This window comes from Coenobita brevimanus, chromosome 116, assembly GCF_032717465.1.
Source record: "Coenobita brevimanus isolate Jiangsu-jjx chromosome 116, ASM3271746v2, whole genome shotgun sequence".
Lineage (NCBI taxonomy): Eukaryota > Metazoa > Arthropoda > Malacostraca > Decapoda > Coenobitidae > Coenobita > Coenobita brevimanus.
Window position 1 is genome coordinate 47,607,178 of NC_137069.1, and position 25,972 is coordinate 47,633,149.

Sequence of the window (25,972 nt, forward strand, 5' to 3'; positions counted from 1 at the left end):
CTTTATTTCTTTTCTATCGCTACTTTAATGGTCACTGCTCCTCTGAACTGTCTGCTTGCATTCCTCCACCTCTACGACGGGCGCGTAGCACCAGTCTGGCAGCAAACTCTCATCCCTTTTCTGTCCAACTCTCTAATGCAAGAGTTAACCGTTACTCCCAGTCTTTCATTTATGCAACAGGTCAGCTCTGGAACTGTCTCCCTCTGTCTGTATTTCCTGCTGCCTATGATCTCCAGTCTTTCAAACGCAGTGTGTCCAGGCATCTCAAAATGATCGGATCTTGAATTTGGCTCTCTATTGTATTTGGTTTTTCTCTTGGAGGGAACTGTTACTGCAGGGTCATGGCCTTTGGTTCCTTTATCCTCGCATAAAAAAAAAAAAATCACTTTTCTCACAAGCACTGGAGCTATACACACTTTACTGATTGCAGTTACACTTAATGTTTAACAACACTTCACAGTTAGTACACATAATGCTTGCTAACACTTCACTTATTACACAAGTACTGAAAATAATCTTCACTGACAGTAATTACACTGAATACACTTCACTGTCTTCTCAAGTTTCACTGATATACAAACTTCAATAACCCGTCACTGTTTGCCACTGTTTTCACAAGTACCAAAAATATACAACCTTCACTGACACTGACACTGCAGCAAAACCGACTGACCTGAAACCTGACTAAACTCCAAACTGACTTGACACCTCACTAAACTTGTTATAATCTCTATCCCATCCTTATATAAGCTTGCATTGTTCTAGAAACGTCCACTTCTCCAACATTCTAGGACATACTGTCTTGCATCAGCCCCTAGCAACAACAGTTACCAACTACAAGACATCAAAACATTCTAGAGTTCTCACATTACATAACACTCTAAATCATTAACCATACGAACTTCAATTACATAATTTAACAAGCAATTACTTAAATAAAATATTATAAAGGAAAAGAGCACAAAAATAAATGAATGTTTAACTTACGAAATAACTACGCTCACAAACACCAGGCAAATTGGCAACTCTGACGACTCGTACCGAAACTTACAGTACCAGAAACGTCTCGAAGGTACGAGACTACCTAACTGGCAAAATCCCCTTCATAACAGTCTCAAGGAACCAGACAAACTGACCTAAGAAATATCTTTGAAATCCATGTCTTCCCTTTCCCCCGTTTCTGATCGTGTTTATTTTTGCGAGGATGGCTGTTCTCCAAATATCACATTACGGGCGAGGGTCCATTGTAAGGCATGTATTAAGATGTTAAAACTATATCTGACTTCCTTTCATTACTTCTGAGAATTTTGAATTTGGTGAGGGAGGCTGACCCTCACTAAAATACATAACTACACAATTATTTTTAGTGGAAAAACTTCCCAGCAACCACCTAGACTCACGTAGGAAGTTTCATTCAAATCCATCAAATAGGCTAGGAGGGGTTCAAGCAGCATACACACACACACACACACACACACACACACACACACACACACACACACAGCCTGAATCTAGCGCAACGTTCTAGGGCACATTTCCTAAGAGGACACCAACCTGCATCGCAAGGTTGATAATTAAGTACATAATTGATACAATTTTGCAAGTGAACAGTAGCAAAGCGTAATACATGGTAGTCTGTGTGCCGAAGCTATTATGGCAAAGGGGATGACACGTTTTTAAGACAGTCGTGATTGCCTTTATGAATAAACACATGTTTGTTAACTTAATATTTGTTTTATATCAAACTGGCAAAGAATGTAAATTTGTTCAGCACTGCACAGCTTAGAACAATGATAACGCTACTGTGTAAGACTGAGAATGTGGTGGCTATCTTTTCTTCTTTATTGTCATAACATGCAACTTTTCCAACCAGTCTTGGAAGTTGTAATCTGTACCTCCTATGTTCTCGGTTTATTATGGCCTTTGGTTCCATAGTGCACGAAAAAGGAAAGGAACAAATAAAAAATCTTTGCAATTTTTATTATAATTCAGGGAGTTTGTGTTGACAATATATTCTTAGAATACACAATAATATTCACATCGACAAGGACGAAAGTGAAAACCAGTTTAACAGGGCTGTCTCTTAGTAATTAAAAAATTATGTATGCTAATACACATATACTGTAGATAAACGCAAACTGGGATTATGACAATGCTTATCATAAATTGTAATAATGTGTATAGTATACATCTATCCATATCGTGGAATCCCCCTCTAAGTCTCTAAATATGCCGAAAGTAAAAAAAATGATGAAGTACGATTAGTTTTCCTAGTCTGAACGCGGACAACCGGCATAATTATGGCACTTGCCATAATTTGACTCTCCTAATGGTCCACGAGCAAGGCAAATTTATTTACCCTGAAAAGTGCCAAAGGTTTCCAAATACTTTTTGTTTTTACATGACAGAAGAGTCGGACAGCAACACTACATCGAGTGAGTGGATGGTGAGCGCCCCCACCTACCACAAAAATGAATGCTAGGGGGCGCCCGGGATTGAACCGGGGACCTCTCGATCTGCACTCGATTGCTCTACCGCTAAGCTTCACCCCCGATATATATGTCCAAAATATTATATGACCTTGGCGCACAGCTTTTCTCTGAATTGTAAGTTTGATTTGCACTCTTGAACAAACGAAGATAATATTCTATTTTTTTTCCATTCTGGAGATTAACTTGATTTATGCATTATATGAGCAAACTCTCAAATGTAAATCAAATATATATATATATATATATATATATATATATATATATATATATATATATATATATATATATATATATATATATATATATATATATATATATATATATATATATATATATATATTCCGTAGATTATTTCTTGATTCACATTTGAACGTATACTCATATAATGCATAAATCAAGTTAATCTCCAGAATGGAAAAAAAATAGAATATTTTCTTCGTTTGTTTAAGAGTGGAAATCAAACTTATAATACAGAAAAAAGTTTTGTGCCAAGGTCATATAATATTTTGGATAAAACTTCAGCTTCCGGTGAAACAGATTGAGTTCATATCACCAAATCGTCCTAGAAGCTTTGCATGATCTTGAGTGCACACATTAGATGCAGACTTTTTACCGCATCCATTAGGATGAACTGTCAGTGATCAATCCGGTAAATGAGTGAAAAGCCAATAGTGAGGCTATCAGCCAGTAAGCTCAATATTGTTGATGGGGAGGGACATTTTCTTTTCCAAGCTATATCCAGAAAAATGGAATAAGATGCTGTTGATGTGAAAGAAGTAAGATTATGCTGTTAGTGGCAAGAATAATGAGAAACATTTGTTCCTGTCCGTGTGAACTGATACCTTTCTCATGTATACGGTACGTGTATCTGTCACTGTATTACCTCAGTTAAACATATTATACGTTATGCATCTTTTTCCTTTAGAAGAATCTGGCAATTACGATAAAGGTGTAAGAATCAATAGTGTTCTCTTCATTAAATGTACTAATAGTACATTTTCCCCCAAATTTTCATGGTATGTCTTGAAGTCTGTTGCGTCTATAAAACTGCAAATTTAGTCAAATCCCCCAATGTAGTATGAATATTTCTTTTTGTGTGTGTTGCCAGTGTGAAACTGTTTGTTGGAGTGAGCATGAACCATTACCACACTTTTTTTTTTTTTTTTTTTTTTTTTTTTTAGCAAATGATTTCTGGATTTTTTTTTTTCTCAAGGCAAGTTTGGTAAATTATATTAAAATATGGTGAATGGTACTGTGTGGACCATTAACTTCAACCACCATCATTCTACCAATACCCGCGGTCTGTATTTCTGGGTATGACTGGGCAAGAAAAATGGCCATAAATATAGTAGATGTTCAGTTTCTTCTTGTGTATTGAAAGAAAACATGTAAACTGCACACCTAATTTTACGATATATATGCCGATTTCTCTGAAATCATTATTTCGAAATCATTTTTATTTTGGGAGGGGGGTGAATCAATATGGGGACCAGTCTCCCCCATAATTGCATTGTGGAACATGTAGTAAGATATCAAAGTCATGTCTGTCCTCCTGTTATTGTCTGTGAGAACGTTAAATTTGGTGAGGAATCCTGCCCCCCCTAAAAATCATGGCTGGATAATTGTATATACTAGAAGACCTGCGGAGTAACCAGATGAACTCACTTGGGAAGCTTTATTCATATTTTGTTGCTATTTCTGATAGTTTTTAAATTCTGGGAGGGGGCTAACCCCCCAGTAATCTTTGGGTGGCGGTCACGCTTCCCGAATGTCGCATTATGGATGATAGTCTACTGTACAGCTTGAACTAAGATGTCATATATATATATTTGCTGTCATTTCACTACTTCTCAGAATATTTTATTTGGTTAGGAAGTTGAATACCTAAAAAAAAAAAAAAAAAAAAAATGGTGGGACACGTTATATAGTGCAAGACAGTATTGTTACGTCCCAGTCCCCACACTGCCACAGGCTGCAACAGCACTAGTACAGTACAGGAAGGACGTTGCCCAGTGAGTTGTTCTTCTTACGGTCAGCCTTTAGATGTGCAGTACACAAGATCAACTGAGGCGAAAACAAACACTGGCTCCTTAAAGTTCACTGTCTTTATTTTCTAAATAATTCCACCAGTCGAGCAGGGCAGTACTCCCGAGGTGGATGGAAAGCTGATGACAGGGAGTGCTGGAGCTCCCGTTTCATCAGCCCTCAGGACTAGTTCCTGACCATCCCCCTTTGCTGAACTTTTTCAGTGTCTCAGTTACACAGAGAGTAGGTCAGCATGCTCTCCAGTACAAATTTCTCTAACTATCTACACCAAACTACATGCACAGTACACACTACACTTCCTATTCAGATTCAACTAAAATGGTGTCTGTTCATCAAGCCTCGGAGTCCCCAGGGGGGGGGACCATAAATGCCCCCACCATCCGCCCCTATCCCGGTGCCGACTCGAGGTGTCTGGAACCACTGTCTGACTCTCATCTTCTTCATTTCTGCAACATTCGTGGCCTTTCCTCTACCTTTCGCTCTGTTGAGCACCACCTCTCCTCCTCTAAATCTCACCTTCTTTTTCTAACGGAGACACAGCTGTCTGAGGCAACTGACAGCAAACCCTTTTCTGTATCCTCCTACTTTCTCTATACTCATTTCAAAGCCAAAGGTGGCTGTTGTGTATATATACGCAACGACTTATCTTGCTCTCGTGTTCCTGAACTCGATTCTTCTGAATTCTCTACACTCTGGCTTTAGCTTTCCAGTCATTCTCTGACTTAATATATCTGTGCTGTTTACTTATCCCCTAATTCTACTGACTATCAAAAATTCTTCGACTATCTTACTTCTACGATGGTACACATTCTATCCATTTCTCCTTTCGCTGAAATCTCCATTGTAGAAGATTTCAATGTTCACCACCACCTTTGGCTCTCTTCTCCTTTCACGGATCCACCTGGTGAACAAGCCTACATCTTTTCTATCCTTAATGACCTAGAGCAGCTTGTACAGCACCCTACCCGTATCCCTGACCGCCTTGGAGAGAGCCCCAACATACTTGACCTCTTCCTCACAACTATGGTCAGACTCAAATATGAAGTCATTTTGGGTGGGGCCCGTTTACTGATTTCCCTCTCTACAGCTCTGCCAAACCTCCTCTCTCTCTCTCTCTCTCTCTCTCTCTCTCAGTTGATTGAGAAAGTTTTAATATATTTATCAGTTTTGTTTTCTTCTATATTGTTTCGACCTTTTTTCCACACCACCACTGAGGTAAAAGTCTTGGCGCGTTTTTTTTTTTTATAGAGGTTTCCCCAATAGGCATAAGTCCTCTCTCTGATCTTTCTTCTAAAAAATACTTGTTCACATTGTAAATAAGTTCTTTCTCCCGACTGCGGAGCACACGAGAGCGAGTCAGAGTAGCTGCCATCGTGGGTGGGGATCAGAGAGGAAGTGACCGGTCACCTGTAGTCTGAGGTGGATGTCCTTGACCTCTGGCAACGTTGGAAAGCGACTTTGTCACGTGGTGTGGAATTTATACAAATCATTGCTATTATCCTAAAAAGCGACACATTCATAGCACTATATAGCTTTATTTAATATATTTAATAAGTACAGAATATTTAATATACAATTTGAAATAGTAAATAGCTGACATATGACAGAGAGAGAGATAGGTACTGGGGTTGATGCGACAGAGCTGTAGAGAGAGAAATCCAATATCGGGCCCCACCCAAATGGACTTCATATTTGAGTCTGACCATAATCCTTCTGCTTACGATGTTAATCTTTTCTCTCTGTTGGGGTCCTCCGATCACAACCTTATAACCTTAACCTGTCCTATCACTCCGGTATGGCCTGCGGACCCTCCAGGGAAACGTCGTCTGTGGCATTTTGGAGCCGCGGACTGGGAGGCCCTCAGGCAGTACTTGTTTGATTTTCCCTGGAATTATTATTGCTTCCATGGCCGGGAGCCATCTGAGTGTGCCTTGCGCATTATGGAGGTTATTCTCTCGGGCATGGAAACATACATTCCTTTCTCATATCCTTTGACTAACGCAAGAAAGCCTTGGTTTAATCACGCTTGTTCTAATGCTGTCCACAACAAGGAGAGGGCCTACAAAAGGTACCGGAGCCAACCCACCCCTGAATCACATCATCTTTACGTTTCTGCCCGGAATCGTGCTAAGTCTGTTCTTCGCTCTACTAAAAAAAATTTCATCCATACTAAATGCTCTCAACTCTCCTACTCGAATTCTTCCCGCTCCTTCTGCCACCTTGCCAAAAAACTTTCTAACAACTTTACCTCATCATCCTTCCATCCTCTTTTCTACTCTGATGGTTCTGTAGCTATTTCTTCTACTGATAAAGCAGATCTCTTCGCACACACTTTCTCTTCCAATTCCATCTTAGACGATTCCGGTGCTGTTCCTCCATCTCTTCCCTCCTCTGACTTCCCCATGGCTGACATTAAAATTTCTTCAGTTCATGTATTTTCTGCCATCACTGGCCTCAGTACTAACAAGGCATATGGGCCTGATGGGGTCCCTCCTGTTGTTCTCAAGAACTGTGCTGCTGTGCTTACACCCTGCCTAGGCAAACTCTTTTGCCTTTGTCTGTCAACTTGTACCTTTCCTTCTTGCTGGAAGTTTGCTCTCATTCAGCCAGTCCCAAAGAAGGATGACCACTCCCAACCCAACAACTATCGTCCAATTGCTTTAACGTCTTGTGTTTCAAAAGTTTTCAAGTCAATTCTCAATAGAAAAATTTTAAAGAATCTTTCCTATCACAACCTTCTTTCCGATCGTCAGTACGGGTTCCGTCAGGGACGCTCCACTGGCGGTCTTCTCACCTACCATTCAGACTCCTGGTCATCCTCCTTTCGGGACTTCAGCGAAAGCTTTGCCATTGCACTTGACATCTCAAAGGCTTTCGATCGAGTCTGGCATAAATCTTTAATTTCCAAACTGCCCTCCTACGGTTTCCATCCTTCTATCTGTGCCTTCATCGCTAGCTTCCTTTCTGGTCGTTCTATAGCCGCTGTTGTAGACGGCCATCGTTCTTCTCCTAGATCTATCAACAGTGGTGTTCCTCAGGGCTCTGTCCTATCACCAACTCTCTTCCTTTTATTCATCAATGATCTTCGAAGCTGTACATCTAACCCTATCCACTCATACGCTGATGACTCCACCCTTCACCTTTCCATTCGGTTCCCGCAACGCCCATCTCAACAGTTACTTCAACAAACAAGGGATGAGGCTATGGCATACCTAATGTCTGACTTGGCTCGTATCTCTGACTGGGGTAAAAATAATCTAGTTGTTTTTAACGCATCTAAGACTCAGTTCTTACACCTATCAACCCGACAAAATCTTCCACAGGTATACCCATTCACGTTTAATAATATTCAGCTTAATCCTGCATCATCGTTGAACATGCTTGGGGTTTCATTTACTCAGGACTTATCTTGGAAAGATCTCTTGTAAAATCTGCTTCCAAGAGATTGGGTGTGCTAAGCCGACTCCACTCTTTCTTTACCCCTGTACAATTGTTGACTCTATACAGGGGTTTTATCTGCCCCTGTGTGGAGTACAACTCTCATGTGTGGGGAGGCTCCCCACATACAGCTCTTCTCAATAAGGTGGAGTCAAAGGCTTTTCGTCTCATTAACTCTCCTCCTCTTACTGACTCCCTTCAACCTCTGTCTCTTCGCCGCACTGTTGCATCATTATTTCTTTTCTATCGCTACTTTAATGGTCACTGCTCCTCTCAACTGTCTGCTTGCACTCCTCCACCTCTACGACGGGCGCGTAGCATCAGTCTGGCAGCAAACTCTCATCCCTTTTCTGTCCATCTCTCTAATGAAAGAGTTAACCGTTACTCCCAGTCTTTCATTTATGCAACAGGTCAGCTCTGGAACTGTCTCCCTCTGTCTGTATTTCCTGCTGCCTATGATCTCCAGTCTTTCAAACGCAGTGTGTCCAGGCATCTCAAAATGATCGGATCTTGAATTTCGCTCTCTATTGTATTTTGTTTTTCTCTTGGAGGGAACTGTTACTGCGGGCTCATGGCCTTTGGTTCCTTCTACCTCGCATAAAAAAAAAAAAAAAACTTCACTGTTCTCACAAGCACTGGAGCTATACACACTTTACTGATTGCAGTTACACTTAATGTTTAACAACACTTCACAGTTAGTACACATAATGCTTGCTAACACTTCACTTGTTACACAAGTACTGAAAATAATCTTCAATGACAGTAATTACACTGAATACACTTCACTGTCTTCTCAAGTTCCACTGATATACAAACTTCAATAACCCGTCACTGTTTGCCACTGTTTTCACAAGTACCAAAAATATACAACCTTCACTGACACTGACACTGCAGCAAAACCGACTGACCTGAAACCTGACTAAACTCCAAACTGACTTGACAACTCATTAAACTTGTTATAATCTCTATCCCGTCCTTATATAAGCTTGCATTGTTCTAGAAACGTCCACTTCTCCAACATTCTAGGACATACTGTCTTGCATCAGCCCCTAGCAACAACAGTTACCAACTACAAGACATCAAAACATTCTAGAGTTCTCACATTACATAACACTCTAAATCATTAAGCATACGAACTTGAATTACATAATTTAACAAGCAATTACTTAAATAAAATATTATAAAGGAAAAGAGCACAAAAATAAATGAATGTTTAACTTACGAAATAACTACGCTCACAAACACCAGGCAAATTGACAACTCTGACGACTCGTACTGAAACTTACGGTACCAGAAACGTCTCGAAGGTACGAGACTACCTAACTGGCAAAATCCCCTTCATAACAGTGTCAAGGAACCAGAAAAACTGACCTAAGAAATATCGTTGAAATCCATGTCTTCCCTTTCCCCCGTTTCTGATCGTTTTTTTTTTTGGGAGGATGGCTGTTCTCCAAATATCACATTACGGACGAGGGTCCATTGTAAGGCATGTATTAAGATGTTAAAACCATTTATGACTTCCTTTCATTACTTCTGAGAATTTTGAATTTGGTGAGGGAGGCTGACTCTCACTAAAATACATAACTACACAATTATTTTTAGTGGAAAAACTTCCCAGCAACCACCTAGACTCACGTAGTAAGTTTCATTCAAATCCATCAAATAGGCTAGGAGGGGTTTAAGCAGCATACACACACACACACACACACACACACACACACACACACACACACACACACACACACACACACACAGCCTGAATCTAGCGCAACGTTCTAGGGCACATTTCCTAAAACGACACCATCCTGCATCGCAAGGTTGATAATTAAGTACAAAATTGATACAATTTTGCAAGTGAACAGTAGCAAAGCGTAATACATGGTAGTCTGTGTGCCGAAGCTATTGTGGCAAAGGGGATGACACGTTTTTAAGACAGTCGTGATTGCCTTTATGAATAAACACATGCATTTGTTAACTTAATATTTGTTTTATATCAAACTGGCAAGGAATGTAAATTTGTTCAGCACTGCACAGCTTAGAACAATGATAACGCTACTGTGTAAGACTGAGAATGTGGTGGCTATCTTTTCTTCTTTCTTGTCATAACATGCAACTTTTCCAACCAGTCTTGGAAGTTGTAATCTGTACCTCCTATGTTCTCGATTTATTATGGCCTTTGGTTCCATAGTGCACGAAAAAGGAAAGGAACAAATAAAAAATCTTTGCAATTTTTAGGATAATTCAGGGAGTTTGTGTTGACAATATATTCTTAGAATACACAATAATATTCACATCGACAAGGACGAAAGCGAAAACCAGTTTAACAGGGCTGTCTCTTAGTAATTAAAAAATTATGTATGCTAATACACATATACTGTAGGTAAACGCAAACTGGGATTATCACAATGCTGATCATAAATTGTAATAATGTGTATAGTATACATCTATCCATATCGTGGAATCCCCCTCTAAGTCTCTAAATATGCCGAAAATAAAAAAATGATGAGGAACGATTAGTTTTCCTAGTCTGAACGCGGACAACCGGCATAATTATGGCACTTGCCATAATTTGACTCTCCTAATGGTCCACGAGCGAAAGCAAATTTATTTACCCTGAAAAGTGCCGAAGGTTTGCAAATACTTTTTGTTTTTACATGATAGAAGAGTCCGACAGCAACATTACATCGAGTGAGTAGATGGTGAGCGCCAACACCTACCACAAAAATGAATGCTAGGGGGCGCCCGGAATTGAACCGGTGACCTCTCGATCTGCACTCGATTGCTCTACCGCTAGGCTACACCCCGATGTGTATGCCCAAAATATTATATGACCTTGGCGCACAGCTTTTCTCTGTATTGTAAGTTTGATTTGCACTCTTGAACAAACGAAGATAATATTCGATTTTTTTTCCATTCTGGAGATTAACTTGATTTATGCATTATATGAGCATACTTTCAAATATAAATCAAGAAAATATATATATATATATATATATATATATATATATATATATATATATATAAATATATATATATATATATATATATATATATATATATATAATTTCTGTAGATTATTTCTTGATTCACATTTGAACGTATACTCATATAATGCATAAATCAAGTTAATCTCCAGAATGGAAAAAAAATAGAATATTTTCTTCGTTTGTTTAAGAGTGCAAATCAAACTTATAATACAGAGAAAAGTTTTGTGCCAAGGTCATATCATATTTAGGATAAAACTTCAGCTTCCGGTGAAACAGATTGAGATCATATCACCAAATCGTCCTAGAAGCTTTGCATGATCTTGAGTGCACACATTAGATGCAGACTTTTTACCGCATCCATTAGGATGAACTGTCAGTGATCAATCCGGTAAATGAGTGAAAAGCCAATAGTGAGGCTATCAGCCAGTAAGCTCAATATTGTTGATGGGGAGGGACATTTTCTTTTCCAAGCTATATCCAGAAAAATGGAATAAGATGCTGTTGATGTGAAAGAAGTAAGATTATGCTGTTAGTGGCAAGAATAATGAGAAACATTTTTTCCTGTCCGTGTGAACTGATACCTTTCTCATGTATACGGTACGTGTATCTGTCACTGTATTACCTCAGTTAAACATATTATACGTTATGCATCTTTTTCCTTTAGAAGAATCTGGCAATTACGATAAAGGTGTAAGAATCAATAGTGTTCTCTTCATTAAATGTACTAATAGTACTTTTTCCCCCAAATTTTCATGGTATGTCTTCAAGTCTGTTGCGTCTATAAAACTGCAAATTTACAGTCAAATCCCCCAATGTAGTATGAATATTTCTTTTTGTGTGTGTTGCCAGTGTGAAACTGTTTGTTGGAGTGAGCATGAACCATTACCACACTGTTTTTTTTTTTTTTTTTTTTTTTTTTTTTAGCAAATGATTTGTTTTTTTTTTTTTCTCTGGGCAAGTTTGGTAAATTATATTAAAAAATGGTGAATGGTACTGTGTGGGCCATTAACTTCAACCACCATCATTCTACCAATACCCGCGGTCTGTATTTCTGGGTATGACTGGGCAAGAAAAAAGGCCTTAAATATAGTAGATGTGCAGTTTCTTCCTGTGTATTGAAAGAAAACATGTAAATTGCACACCTAATTTTACGATATATATGCCGATTTCTCTGAAAAAATTATTTCTAAATCATTTTTATTTTGGGGAGGGGGCTGACCCCCCTCCCCCGCAAGAATCAATATGGGGGCCAGTCTCCCTCATAATTGCATTGTGCAACATGTAGTAAGATATCAAAGCCATGTCTGTCCTCCTGTTATTGTCTGTGAGAACGTTAAATTTGGTGAGGAATCTTGCTCCCCCTAAAAATCATGGCTGGAAAATTTTATATACTAGAAGACCTGCTGAGTAACTAGATGAACTCACTTGGGAAGCTTTATTCATATTTTGTTGCTATTTCTGATAGTTTTTAAATTCTGGGAGAGGGCTAACCCCCCAGTAATCTTTGGATGGCGGTCACGCTTCCCGAATGTCGCATTATGGATGATAGTCTACTGTACTGCTTGAACTAAGATGTCATATATATATTTGCTGTCATTTCACCACTTCTCAAAATATTTTATTTGGTTAGGAAGTTCACCCTCTTAAAAATAAAAAAAAATGGTGGGACACGTTATATAGTGCAAGACAGTATTGTTACGTCCCAGTCCCCACACTGCCACAGGCTGCAACAGCACTAGTACAGTACAGGAAGGACGTTGCCCAGTGAGTTGTTCTTCTTACGGTCAGCCTTTAGATGTGCAGTACACAAGATCAGCTGAGGCGAAAACAAACACTGGCTCCTTAAAGTTCACTGTCTTTATTTTCCAAATAATTCCACCAGTCGAGCAGGGCAGTACTCCCGAGGTGGATGGAAAGCTGATGACAGGGAGTGCTGGAGCTCCCGTTTCATCAGCCCTCAGGACTAGTTCCTGACCATCCCCCATTGCTGAACTTTTTCAGTGTCTCAGTTACACAGAGAGTAGGCCAGCATGCTCTCCAGTACAAATTTCTCTAACTATCTACACCAAACTACAGTACATGCACAGTACATACTACACTTCCTATTCAGATTCAAATAAAATGGCGTCTCTTCACCAAGCCTCGGAGTTCCCAGGGGGGGGACCATAAATGCCCCCACCATCCACCCCTATCCCAGTGCCGACTCGAGGTGCCTGGAACCACTGTCTGACTCTCATCTTCTTCATTTCTGCAAGATTCGTGGTCTTTCCTCTACCTTTCGCTCTGTTGAGCACCACCTCTCCTTCTCTAAACCTCACCTTCTTTTTCTAACGGAGATTCAGCTGTCTGAGGCAACTGACAGCAAACCCTTTTCTGTATCCTCCTACTTTCTCTATACTCATTTCAAAGCCAAAGGTGGCTGTTGTGTATATATACGCAACGACTTATCTTGCTCTCTTGTTCCTGAACTCGATTCTTCTGAATTCTCTACACTCTGGCTTCGGCTTTCCAGTCATTCTCTGACTTAATATATCTGTGCTGTTTACTTATCCCCTAATTCTACTGACTATCAAAAATTCTTCTACTATCTTACTTCTACGATGGAACACATTCAATCCATTTCTCCTTTCACTGAAATCTCCATTCTAGGAGATTTCAGTGTTCACCACCACCTTTGGCTCCCCTCTCCTTTCACGGATCCACCTGGTGAACAAGCCTACATCTTTTCTATCCTTAATGACCTAGAGCAGCTTGTACAGCACCCTACCCGTATCCCTGACCGCCTTGGAGAGAGCCCCAACATACTTGACCTCTTCCACACAACTAATCCTTCTGCTTACGATGTTAATCTTTTCTCTCTGTTGGGCTCCTCCGATCACAACCTTATTACCTTAACCTGTCCTATCACTCCGGTACGGCCTGCGGACCCTCCAGGGAAACGTCGTTTGTGGCATTTTGGAGCCGCGGACTGGGAGGCCCTCAGGCAGTACTTCTTTGATTTTCCATGGAATTATTATTGCTTACATAGCCGGGGGCCATCTAAGTGTGCCTTGCGCATTATGGAGGTTATTCTCTCGGGCATGGAAGCATACATTCCTTTCTCATATCCTTTGACTAACGCAAGAAAGCCTTGGTTTAATCACGCTTGTTCTAATGCTGTCTGCAACAAGGAGAGGGCCTACAAAGGGTATCGGAGCCAACCCACCCCTGAATCACATCATCTTTGCGTTTCTGCCTGGAATCGTGCTAAGTCTGTTCTTCGCTCTACGAAAAAAAATTTCATCCATTCTAAATGCTCTCAACTCTCCAACTTGAATTCTTCCCGCTCCTTCTGGCACCTTGCCAAAAATCATCCTTCCCTTCTCTTTTCTACTCTGATGGTTCTGTAGCTATTTCTTCTACTGATTAAGCAGATCTCTTCACACAGACTTTCTCCTCCAATTCCATCTTAGACGATTCCGGTGCTGTTCCTCCATCTCTTCCCTCCTCTGACTTCCCCATGGCTGACATTAAAATTTCTTCAGTTGATGTATTTTCTGCCATCACTGGCCTTAGTACTAACAAGGCATATGGGCCTGATGGGGTCCCTCCTGTTGTTCTCAAGAACTGTGCTGCTGTGCTTACACCCTGCCTAGGCAAACTCTTTTGCCTTTGTCTGTCAACTTGTACCTTTCCTTCTTGCTGGAAGTTTGCTCTCATTCAGCCAGTCCCAAAGAAGGATGACCACTCCCAACCCTCCAACTATCGTCCAATTGCTTTAACGTCTTGTGTTTCAAAAGTTTTCAAGTCAATTCTCAATAGAAAAATTTTAAAGAATCTTTCCTATCACAAACTTCTTTCCGATCGTTAGTACGGGTTCCGTCAAGGACGCTCCACTGGCGGTCTTCTCACCTACCTTTCAGACTCCTGGTCATCCTCCTTTCGGGACTTCGGCGAAAGCTTTGCCATTGCACTTGACATCTCAAAGGCTTTCGATCGAGTCTGGCATAAATCTTTAATTTCCAAACTGCCCTCCTACGGTTTCCATCCTTCTATCTGTGCCTTCATCGCTAGCTTCCTTTCTGGTCGTTCTATAGCCGCTGTTGTAGACGGCCATCGTTCTTCTCCTAGATCTATCAACAGTGGTGTTCCTCAGGGCTCTGTCCTATCACCAACTCTCTTCCTTTTATTCATCAATGATCTTCTAAGCTGTACATCTAACCCTATCCACTCATACGCTGATGACTCCACCCTTCACCTTTCCATTCGGTTCCCGCAACTTCAACAAACAAGGGATGAGGCTATGCCATACCTAATGTCTGACTTGGCTCGTATCTCTGACTGGGGTAAAAATAATCTAGTTGTTTTTAACGCATCTAAGACTCAGTTCTTACACCTATCAACCCGACAAAATCTTCCTCAGGTATACCCACTAATGTTTAATAATATTCAGCTTAATCCTGCGTCATCCTTGAACATTCTTGGGATTTCATTTACTCGGGACTTATCTTGGAAAGATCTCTTGTAAAATCTGCTTCCAAGAGATTGGGTGTGCTAAGCCGAGTCGACTCTTTCTTTACCCCTGCACAATTGTTGACTCTATACAGGGGTTTTATCTGCCCCTGTGTGGAGTACAACTCTCATGTGTGGGGAGGCTCCCCACATACAGCTCTTCTCAATAGGGTGGAGTCAAAGGCTTTTCGTCTCATTAACTCTCCTCCTCTTACTGACTCCCTTCAACCTCTGTCTCTTCGCCGCACTGTTGCATTTTTATTTCTTTTCTATCGCTACTTTAATGGTCACTGCTCCTCTGAACTGTCTGCTTGCATTCCTCCACCACTACGACGGGCGCGTAGCACCAGTCTGACAGCAAACTCTCATCCCTTTTCTGTCCAACTCTCTAATGCAAGAGTTAACCGTTACTCCCAGTCTTTCATTTATGCAACAGGTAAGCTCTGGAACTGTCTCCCCCTGTCTGTATTTCCTGCTGCCTATGATCTCCAGTCTTTAAAACGCAGTGTGTCCAGGCATCTCAAAATGATCGGATCTTGAATTTGGCTCTCTATTGTATTTGGTTTTTCTCTTGGAGGGAACTGTTACTGCGGGCTCATGGCCTTTGGTTCCTTCTTCCTCGCATAAAAAAAAAAACACTGTTCTCACAAGCACTGGAGCTATACACACTTTACTGATTGCAGTTACACTTAATGTTTAACAACACTTCACAGTTAGTACACATAATCCTTGCTAACACTTCACTTATTACACAAGTACTGAAAATAATCTTCACTGACAGTAATTACACTGAATACACTTCACTGTCTTCTCAAGTTCCACTGATAAACAAACTTCAATAACCCGTCACTGTTTGCCACTGTTTTCACAAGTACCAAAAATATACAACGTTCACTGACACTGACACTGCAGCAAAACCGACTGACCTGAAACCTGACTAAACTCCAAACTGACTTGATACCTCACTAAACTTGTTATAATCTCTATCCCATCCTTATATAAGCTTGCATTGTTCTAGAAACGTCCACTTCTCCAACATTCTAGGACATACTGTCTTGCATCAGCCCCTAGCAACAGCAGTTACCAACTACAAGACATCAAAACATTCTAGAGTTCTCACATTACATAACACTCTAAATCATTAACCATACGAACTTGAATTACAAAATTTAACAAGCAATTATTTAAATGAAATATTATAAAGGAAAAGAGCACAAAAATAAATGAATGTTTAACTTACGAAATAACTACGCTCACAAACACCAGGCAAATTGGCAACTCTGACGACTCGTACCAAAACTTACAGTACCAGAAACGTCTCGAAGGTACGAGACTTGCTAACTGGCAAAATCCCCTTCATAACAGTCTCAAGGAACCAGACAAACTGACCTAAGAAATATCGTTGAAATCCATGTCTTCCCTTTCCCCCGTTTCTGATCGTTTTTATTATTGCTAGGATGGCTGTTCTCCAAATATCACATTACGGACGAGGGTCCATTGTAAGGCATGTATTAAGATGTTAAAACCATATCTGACTTCCTTTCATTACTTCTGAGAATTTTAAATTTGGTGAGGGAGGCTGACCCTCACTAAAATACATAAATGCAGAATTGTTTTTAGTGGAAAAACTTCCCAGCAACCACCTAGACTCACGTGGGAAGTTTCATTCAAACCCATCAAATAGGCTAGGGGGGGTTCAAGCAGCACACACACACACACACACACACACACACACACACACACACACACACACACACACACACACACACACACACACACACACAGTCTGAATCTAGCGCAACGTTCTAGGGCACATTTCCAGAAACGACACCATCCTGCATCGCAAGGTTGATAATTAAGTACATAATTGATACAATTTTGCAAGTGAACAGTAGCAAAGCGTAATACATGGTAGTCTGTGTGCCGAAGCTATTGTGGCAAAGGCGATGACACGTTTTTAATACAGTCGTGATTGCCTTTATGAATAAACACATGCATTTGTTAACTTAATATTTGTTTTATATCAAACTGGCAAGGAATGTAAATTTGTTCAGCACTGCACAGCTTAGAACAATGATAACGCTACTGTGTAAGACTGAGAATGTGGTGGCTATCTTTTCTTCTTTCTTGTCATAACATGCAACTTTTCCAACCAGTCTTGGAAGTTGTAATCTGTACCTCCTATGTTCTCGGTTTATTATGGCCTTTGGTTCCATAGTGCACGAAAAAGGAAAGGAACAAATAAAAAATCTTTGCAATTTTTAGGATAATTCAGGGAGTTTGTGTTGACAATATATTCTTAGAATACACAATAATATTCACATCGACAAGGACGAAAGCGAAAAGCAGTTTAACAGGGCTGTCTCTTAGTAATTAGAAAATTATGTATGCTAATACACATATACTGTAGATAAACGCAAACTGGGATTATCACAATGCTTATAATAAGTTGTAATAATGTGTACAGTATAAATGTATCCATATCGTGGAAATCCCCTCTAAGTCTCTAAATATGCCGAAAATAAAAAAATGATGAGGTACGATTAGTTTTCCTAGTCTGAACGCGGACAACCGGCATAATTATGGCACTTGCCATAATTTGACTCTCCTAATGGTCCACGAGCCAAGGCAAATTTATTTACCATGAAAAGTGCCAAAGGTTTGCAAATACTTTTTGTTTTTACATGACAGAAGAGTCCGACAGCAACACTACATCGAATGAATAGATGGTGAGCGCCCCCACCTACCACAAAAATGAATGATAGGGGGCGCCCGGGATTGAACCGGGGACCTCTCGATCTGCACTCGATTGCTCTACCGCTAAGCTACACCCCCGATATGAATGTCCAAAATATTATATGACCTTGGCGCACAGCTTTTCTCTGTATTGTAAGTTTGATTTGCACTCTTGAACAAACGAAGATAATATTCGATTTTTTTTTCCATTCTGGAGATTAACTTGATTTATGCATTATATGAGCATACTTTCAAATGTAAATCAAGAATATATATATATATATATATATATATATATATATATATATATATATATATATATATATATATATATATATATATATAATAATTTCTGTAGATTATTTCTTGATTCACATTTGAACGTATACTCATATAATGCATAAATCAAGTTAATCTCCAGAATGGAAAAAAAATAGAATATTGTCTTCGTTTGTTTAAGAATGCAAATCAAACTTATAATACAGAGAAAAGTTTTGTGCCAAGGTCATATAATATTTTGGATAAAACTTCAGCTTCCGGTGAAACAGATTGAGATCATATCACCAAATCGTCCTAGAAGCTTTGCATGATCTTGAGTGCACACATTAGATGCAGACTTTTTACCGCATCCATTAGGATGAACTGTCAGTGATCAATCCGGTAAATGAGTGAAAAGCCAATAGTGAGGCTATCAGCCAGTAAGCTCAATATTGTTGATGGGGAGGGACATTTTCTTTTCCAAGCTATATCCAGAAAAATGGAATAAGATGCTGTTGATGTGAAAGAAGTAAGATTATGCTGTTAGTGGCAAGAATAATGAGAAACATTTGTTCCTGTCCGTGTGAACTAATACCTTTCTCATGTATACGGTACGTGTATCTGTCACTGTATTACCTCAGTTAAACATATTATACGTTATGCATCTTTTTCCTTTAGAAGAATCTGGCAATTACGATAAAGGTGTAAGAATCAATAGTGTTCTCTTCATTAAATGTACTAATAGTACTTTTTCCCCCAAATTCTCATGGTATGTCTTGAAGTCTGTTGCGTCTATAAAACTGCAAATTTACAGTCAAATCCCCGAATGTAGTATGAATATTTCTTTTTGTGTGTGTTGCCAGTGTGAAACTGTTTGTTAGAGTGAGCATGAACCATTACCACACTTTTTTTTTTTTTTTTTTTTTAGCAAATGATTTCTGGAATTTTTTTTTTCTCAGGGCAAGTTTGGTAAATTATATTAAAAAATGGTGAATGGTACTGTGTGGGCCATTAACTTCAACCACCATCATTCTACCAATACACGCGGTCTTTATTTCTGGGTATGACTGTGCAAGAAAAAAGGCCTTAAATATAGTAGATGTGCAGTTTCTTCCTGTGTATTGAAAGAAAACATGTAAATTGCACACCTAATTTTACGATATATATGCCGATTTCTCTGAAATCATTATTTCTAAATCATTTTTATTTTGGGGAGGGGGCTGACCCCCCTCCTCCGCAAGAATCAATACGGGGGCCAGTCTCCCTCATAATTGCATTGTGAAACATGTAGTAAGATATCAAAGCCATGTCTGTCCTCCTGTTATTGTCTGTGAGAACGTTAAATTTGGTGAGGAATCCTGCCCACCCTAAAAATCATGGCTGGAAAATTGTATATACTAGAAGACCTGCTGAGTAACCAGATGAACTCACTTGGGAAGCTTTATTCATATTTTGTTCCTATTTCTGATAGTTTTTAAATTCTGGGAGGGGGCTAATCCCCCAGTAATCTTTGGGTGGCGGTCACGCTTCCCGAATGGATGATAGTCTACTGTACAGCTTGAACTAAAATGTCATATATATATTTGCTGTCATTTCACCACTTCTCAGAATATTTTATTTGGTTAGGAAGTTGACCCCCTTAAAAATAAAAAAAAATGGTGGGACACGTTAAATAGTGCAAGACAGTATTGTTACGTCCCAGTCCCCACACTGCCACAGGCTGCAACAGCAGTAGTGCAATACAGAAAGGACGTTGCCCAGTGAGTTGTTCTTCTTACGGTCAGCCTTTAGATGTGCAGTACACAAGATCAGCTGAGGCGGAAACAAACACTGGCTCCTTAAAGTTCACTGTCTTTATTTTCCAAATAATTCCACCAGTCGAGCAGGGCAGTACTCCCGAGGTGGATGGAAAGCTGATGACAGGGAGTGCTGGAGCTCCCGTTTCATCAGCCCTCAGGACTAGTTCCTGACCATCCCCCTTTGCTGAACTTTTTCAGTGTCTCAGTTGCACAGAGAGTAGGCCAGCATGCTCTCCAGTACAAATTTCTCTAACTATCTACACCAAACTACAGTACATGCACAGTACACACTACACTTCCTATTCAGATTCAACTAAAATGGCGTCTCTTCACCAAGCCTCGGAGTCCCCAGGGGGGGGGGGACCATAAATCCCCCACCATCCACCCCTATCCCGGTGCCGACTCGAGGTGCCTGGAACCACTGTCTGACTCTCATCTTCTTCATTTCTGCAACATTCGTGGCCTTTCCTCTACCTTTCGCTCTGTTGAGCACCACCTCTCCTCCTCTAAACCTCACCTTCTTTTTCTAACGGAGACTCAGCTGTCTGAGGCAACTGACAGCAAACCCTTTTCTGTATCCTCCTACTTTCTCTATACTCATTTCAAAGCCAAAGGTGGCTGTTGTGTATATATACGCAACGACTTATCTTGCTCTCTTGTTCCTGAACTCGATTCTTCTGAATTCTCTACACTCTGGCTTCGGCTTTCCAGTCATTCTCTGACTTAATATATCTGTGCTGTTTACTTATCCCCTAATTCTACTGACTATCAAAAATTCTTCTACTATCTTACTTCTACGATGGAACACATTCTATCCATTTCTCCTTTCACTGAAATCTCCATTCTAGGAGATTTCAATGTTCACCACCACCTTTGGCTCTCCTCTCCTTTCACGGATCCACCTGGTGAACAAGCCTACATCTTTTCTATCCTTAATGACCTAGAGCAGCTTGTACAGCACCCTTCCAGTATCCATAATCGCCTTGGAGAGAGCCCCAACATACTTGACCTTTTCCTCACAACTATGGTCAGACTCAAATATGAAGTCATTTTGGGTGGGGCCCGTGTAGGGGTTTCCCTCTCTACAGCTCTGCCAAACCTCCTCTCTCTCTCTCTCTCTCTCTCTCTCTCTCTCTCTCTCTCTCTCTCTCTCTCAGTTGATTGAGAAAGTTTTAATATATTTATAAGTTTTGTTTTCTTCTATATTGTTTCGACCTTTTTTCCACACCACCACTGAGGTAAAAGTCTTGGCGCGTTTTTTTTTTTTATAGAGGTTTCCCCAGTAGGCATAAGTCCTCTCTCTGATCTTTCTTCTAAAAAATACTTGTTCACATTGTAAATAAGTTCTTTCTCCCGACTGTGGAGCACACGAGAGCGAGTCGGAGTAGCTGCCATCGTGGGTGGGAATCAGGGAGAAAGTGACCGGTCACCTGTAGTCTGAGGTGGGTGTCCTTGACCTCTGGCAACGTTGGAAAGCGACGTTGTCACGTGGTGTGGAATTTATACAAATCATTGCTATTATCCTAAAAGCGACACATTCATAGCACTATACTGTATAGCCTTATTTAATATATTTAATAAGTACAGAATATTTAATATACAATTTCAAATAGTAAATAGCTGACATATGACAGAGAGAGAGATAGGTACTGGGGTTGATGCGACAGAGCTGTAAAGAGAGAAATCCCCTATCGGGCCCCACCCAAATGGACTTCATATTTGAGTCTGACCATAATCCATCTGCTTACGATGTTAATCTTTTCTCTCTATTGGGCTCCTCCGATCACAACCTTATTACCTTAACCTGTCCTATCACTCCGGTACGGCCTGCGGACCCTCCAGGGAAACGTCGTTTGTGGCATTTTGCAGCCGCGGACTGGGAGGCCCTCAGGTAGTACTTCTTTGATTTTCCCTGGAATTATTATTGCTTCCATGGCCGGGAGCCATCTGAGTGTGTCTTGCGCATTATGGAGCTTATTCTCTTGGGCATGGAAGCATACATTCCTTTCTAATATCCTATGACTAACGCAAGAAAGCCTTGGTTTAATCACGCTTGTTCTAATGCTGTCTGTACAAGGAGAGGGCCTACAAAAGGTACCGGAGCCAACCCACCCCTGAATCACATCATCTTTGCGTTTCTGCCTGGAATCGTGCTAAGTCTGTTCTTCGCTCTACTAAAAAAAAATTTCATCCATACTAAATGCTCTCAACTCTCCAACTTGAATTCTTCCCGCTCCTTCTGGCACCTTGCCAAAAATCTTTCTAACAACTTTACCTCATCATCCTTCCCTCCTCTTTTCTACTCTGATGGTTCTGTAGCTATTTCTTCTACTGATAAAGCAGATCTCTTCGCACAGACTTTCTCCTCCAATTCCATTTTAGACGATTCCGGTGCTGTTCCTCCATCTCTTCCCTCCTCTGACTTCCCCATGGCTGATATTGAAATTTCTTTAGTTGATGTATTTTCTGCCATCACTGGCCTTAGTACTAACAAGGCATATGGGCCTGATGGGGTCCCTCCTGTTGTTCTCAAGAACTGTGCTGCTTTGCTTACACCCTGCCTTGGCAAACTCTTTTGCCTTTTTCTGTCAACTTGTACCTTTCCTTCTTGCTGGAAGTTTGCTCTCATTCAGCCAGTCCCAAATAAGGATGACCACTCCCAACCCTACAACTATCGTCCAATTGCTTTAACGTCTTGTGTTTCAAAAGTTTTCAAGTCAATTCTCAATAGAAAAATTTTAAAGAATCTTTCCTATCACAAACTTCTTTCCGATCGTCAGTACGGGTTCCGTCAAGGACGCTCCACTGGCGGTCTTCTCACCTACCTTTCAGACTCATGGTCATCCTCCTTTCGGGACTTCGGCAAAAGCTTTGCCATTGCACTTGACATCTCAAAGGCTTTCGATCGAGTCTGGCATAAATCTTTAATTTCCAAACTGCCCTCCTACGGTTTCCATCCTTCTATCTGTGCCTTCATCGCTAGCTTCCTTTCTGGTCGTTCTATACCCGCTGTTGTAAACGGCCATCGATCTTCTAGACCTATCAACAGTGGTGTTACTCAGGGCTCTGTCCTATCACCAACTCTCTTCCTTTTATTCATCAATGATCTTCTAAGCTGTACATCTAACCCTATCCACTCATACGCTGATGACTCCACCCTTCACCTTTCCATTCGGTTCCCGCAACGCCCATCTCAACAGTTACTTCAACAAACAAGGGATGAGGCTATGGCATACCTAATGTCTGACTTGGCTCGTATCTCTGACTGGGGTAAAAATAATCTAGTTGTTTTTAACGCATCTAAGACTCAGTTCTTACACCTATCAACCCGACAAAATCATCCTCAGGTATACCCACTGTTTAATAATATTCAGCTTAATCCTGCATCATCCTTGAACATGCTTGGGATTTCATTTACTCGGGACTTATCTTGGAAAGATCTCTTGTAAAATCTGCTTCCAAGAGATTGGGTCTGATAAGCCGAGTCGACTCTTTCTTTACCCCTGCACAATTGTTTACTCTATACAGGGGTTTTATCTGCCCCTGTGTGGAGTACAACTCTCATGTGTGGGGAGGTTCCCCACATACAGCTCTTCTCAATAGGGTGGAGTCAAAGGCATTTCGTCTCATTAACTCTCCTCCTCTTACTGACTCCCTTCAACCTCTGTCTCTTCGCCGCACTGTTGCATCTTTATTTTTTTTCTATCGCTACTTTAATGGTCACTGCTCCTCTGAACTGTCTGCTTGCATTCCTCCACCTCAACGACGGGCGCGTAGCACCAGTCTGGCAGCAAACTCTCATCCCTTTTCTGTCCAACTCTCTAATGCAAGAGTTAACCGTTACTCCCAGTCTTTCATTTATGCAACAGGTCAGCTCTGGAACTGTCTCCCTCTGTCTGTATTTCCTGCTGCCTATGATCTCCAGTCTTTCAAACGCAGTGTGTCCAGGCATCTCAAAATGATCGGATCTTGAATTTGGCTCTCTATTGTATTTGGTTTTTCTCTTGGAGGGAACTGTTACTGCGGGCTCATGGCCTTTGGTTCCTTCTTCCTCGCATAAAAAAAAAAACACTGTTCTCACAAGCACTGGAGCTATACACACTTTACTGATTGCAGTTACACTTAATGTTTAACAACACTTCACAGTTAGTACACATAATCCTTGCTAACACTTCACTTATTACACAAGTACTGAAAATAATCTTCACTAACAGTAATTACACTAAATACACTTCACTGTCTTCTCAAGTTCCACTGATATACAAACTTCAATAACCCGTCACTGTTTGCCACTGTTTTCACAAGTACCAAAAATATACAACCTTCACTGACACTGACACTGCAGCAAAACCGACTGACCTGAAACCTGACTAAACTCCAAGCTGACTTGATACCTCACTAAACTTGTTATAATCTCTATCCCATCCTTATATAAGCTTGCATTGTTCCAGAAACGTCCACTTCTCCAACATTCTAGGACATACTGTCTTGCATCAGCCCCTAGCAACAGCAGTTACCAACTACAAGACATCAAAACATTCTAGAGTTCTCACATTACATAACACTCTAAATCATTAACCATACGAACTTGAATTACATAACTTAACAAGCAATTACTTAAATAATATATTATAAAGGAAAAGAGCACAAAAATAAATGAATGTTTAACTTACGAAATAACTACGCTCACAAACACCAGGCAAATTGGCAACTCTGACGACTCGTACCGAGACTTACGGTACCAGAAACGTCTCGAAGGTACGAGACTACCTAACTGGCAAAATCCCCTTCATAACAGTCTCAAGGAACCAGACAAACTGACGTAAGAAATATCGTTGAAATCCATGTCTTCCCTTTCCCCCGTTTCTGATCGTTTTTATTTTTGAGAGGATGGCTGTTCTCCAAATATCACATTACGGACGAGGGTCCATTGTAAGGCATGTATTAAGATGTTAAAACCATTTCTGACTTCCTTTCATTACTTCTGAGAATTTTGAATTTGGTGAGGGAGGCTGACCCTCACTAAAATACATAACTACAGAATTGTTTTTAGTGGAAAAACTTCCCAGCAACCACCTAGACTCACGTAGGAAGTTTCATTCAAATCCATCAAATAGGCCAGGAGGGGTTCAAGCAGCATACACACACACACACACACACACACACACACACACACACACACACACACACACACACACACACACACACACACACACACACACACACACACAGCCTGAATCTAACGCAACGTTCTAGGGCACATTTCCTAAGACGACACCATCCTGCATCGCAAGGTTGATAATTAAGTACATAATTGATACAATTTTGAAAGTGAACAGTAGCAAAGCGTAATACATGGTAGTCTGTGTGCCGAAGCTATTGTGGCAAAGGGGATGACACGTTTTTAAGACAGTCGTGATTGCCTTTATGAATAAACATATGCATTTGTTAACTTAATATTTGTTTTAAATCAAACTGGCAAGGAATGTAAATTTGTTCAGCACTGCACAGCTTAGAACAATGATAACGCTACTGTGTAAGACTGAAAATGTTGTGGCTATCTTTTCTTCTTTCTTGTCATAAAATGCAACTTTTCCAACCAGTCTTGGAAGTTGTAATCTGTACCTCCTATGTTCTCGGTTTATTATGGCCTTTGGTTCCATAGTGCACGAAAAAGGAAAGGAACAAATAAAAAATCTTTACAATTTTTAGGATAATTCAGGGA

At 40.4% G+C, this 25,972-nt stretch overlaps 2 non-coding genes across 2 annotated transcripts; both read right to left on the bottom strand.

The window, feature by feature from the left end:
• Positions 1 to 2,480: 2,480 nt before the first annotated feature.
• Positions 2,481 to 2,552, bottom strand: TRNAC-GCA (transfer RNA cysteine (anticodon GCA)). Its single transcript has one exon. It is a non-coding gene; the product is annotated as a tRNA-Cys (tRNA).
• A 15,665-nt stretch (positions 2,553 to 18,217) lies between these two features.
• On the bottom strand, positions 18,218 to 18,289 carry TRNAC-GCA (transfer RNA cysteine (anticodon GCA)). Its single transcript has one exon. It is a non-coding gene; the product is annotated as a tRNA-Cys (tRNA).
• Positions 18,290 to 25,972: the final 7,683 nt, after the last annotated feature.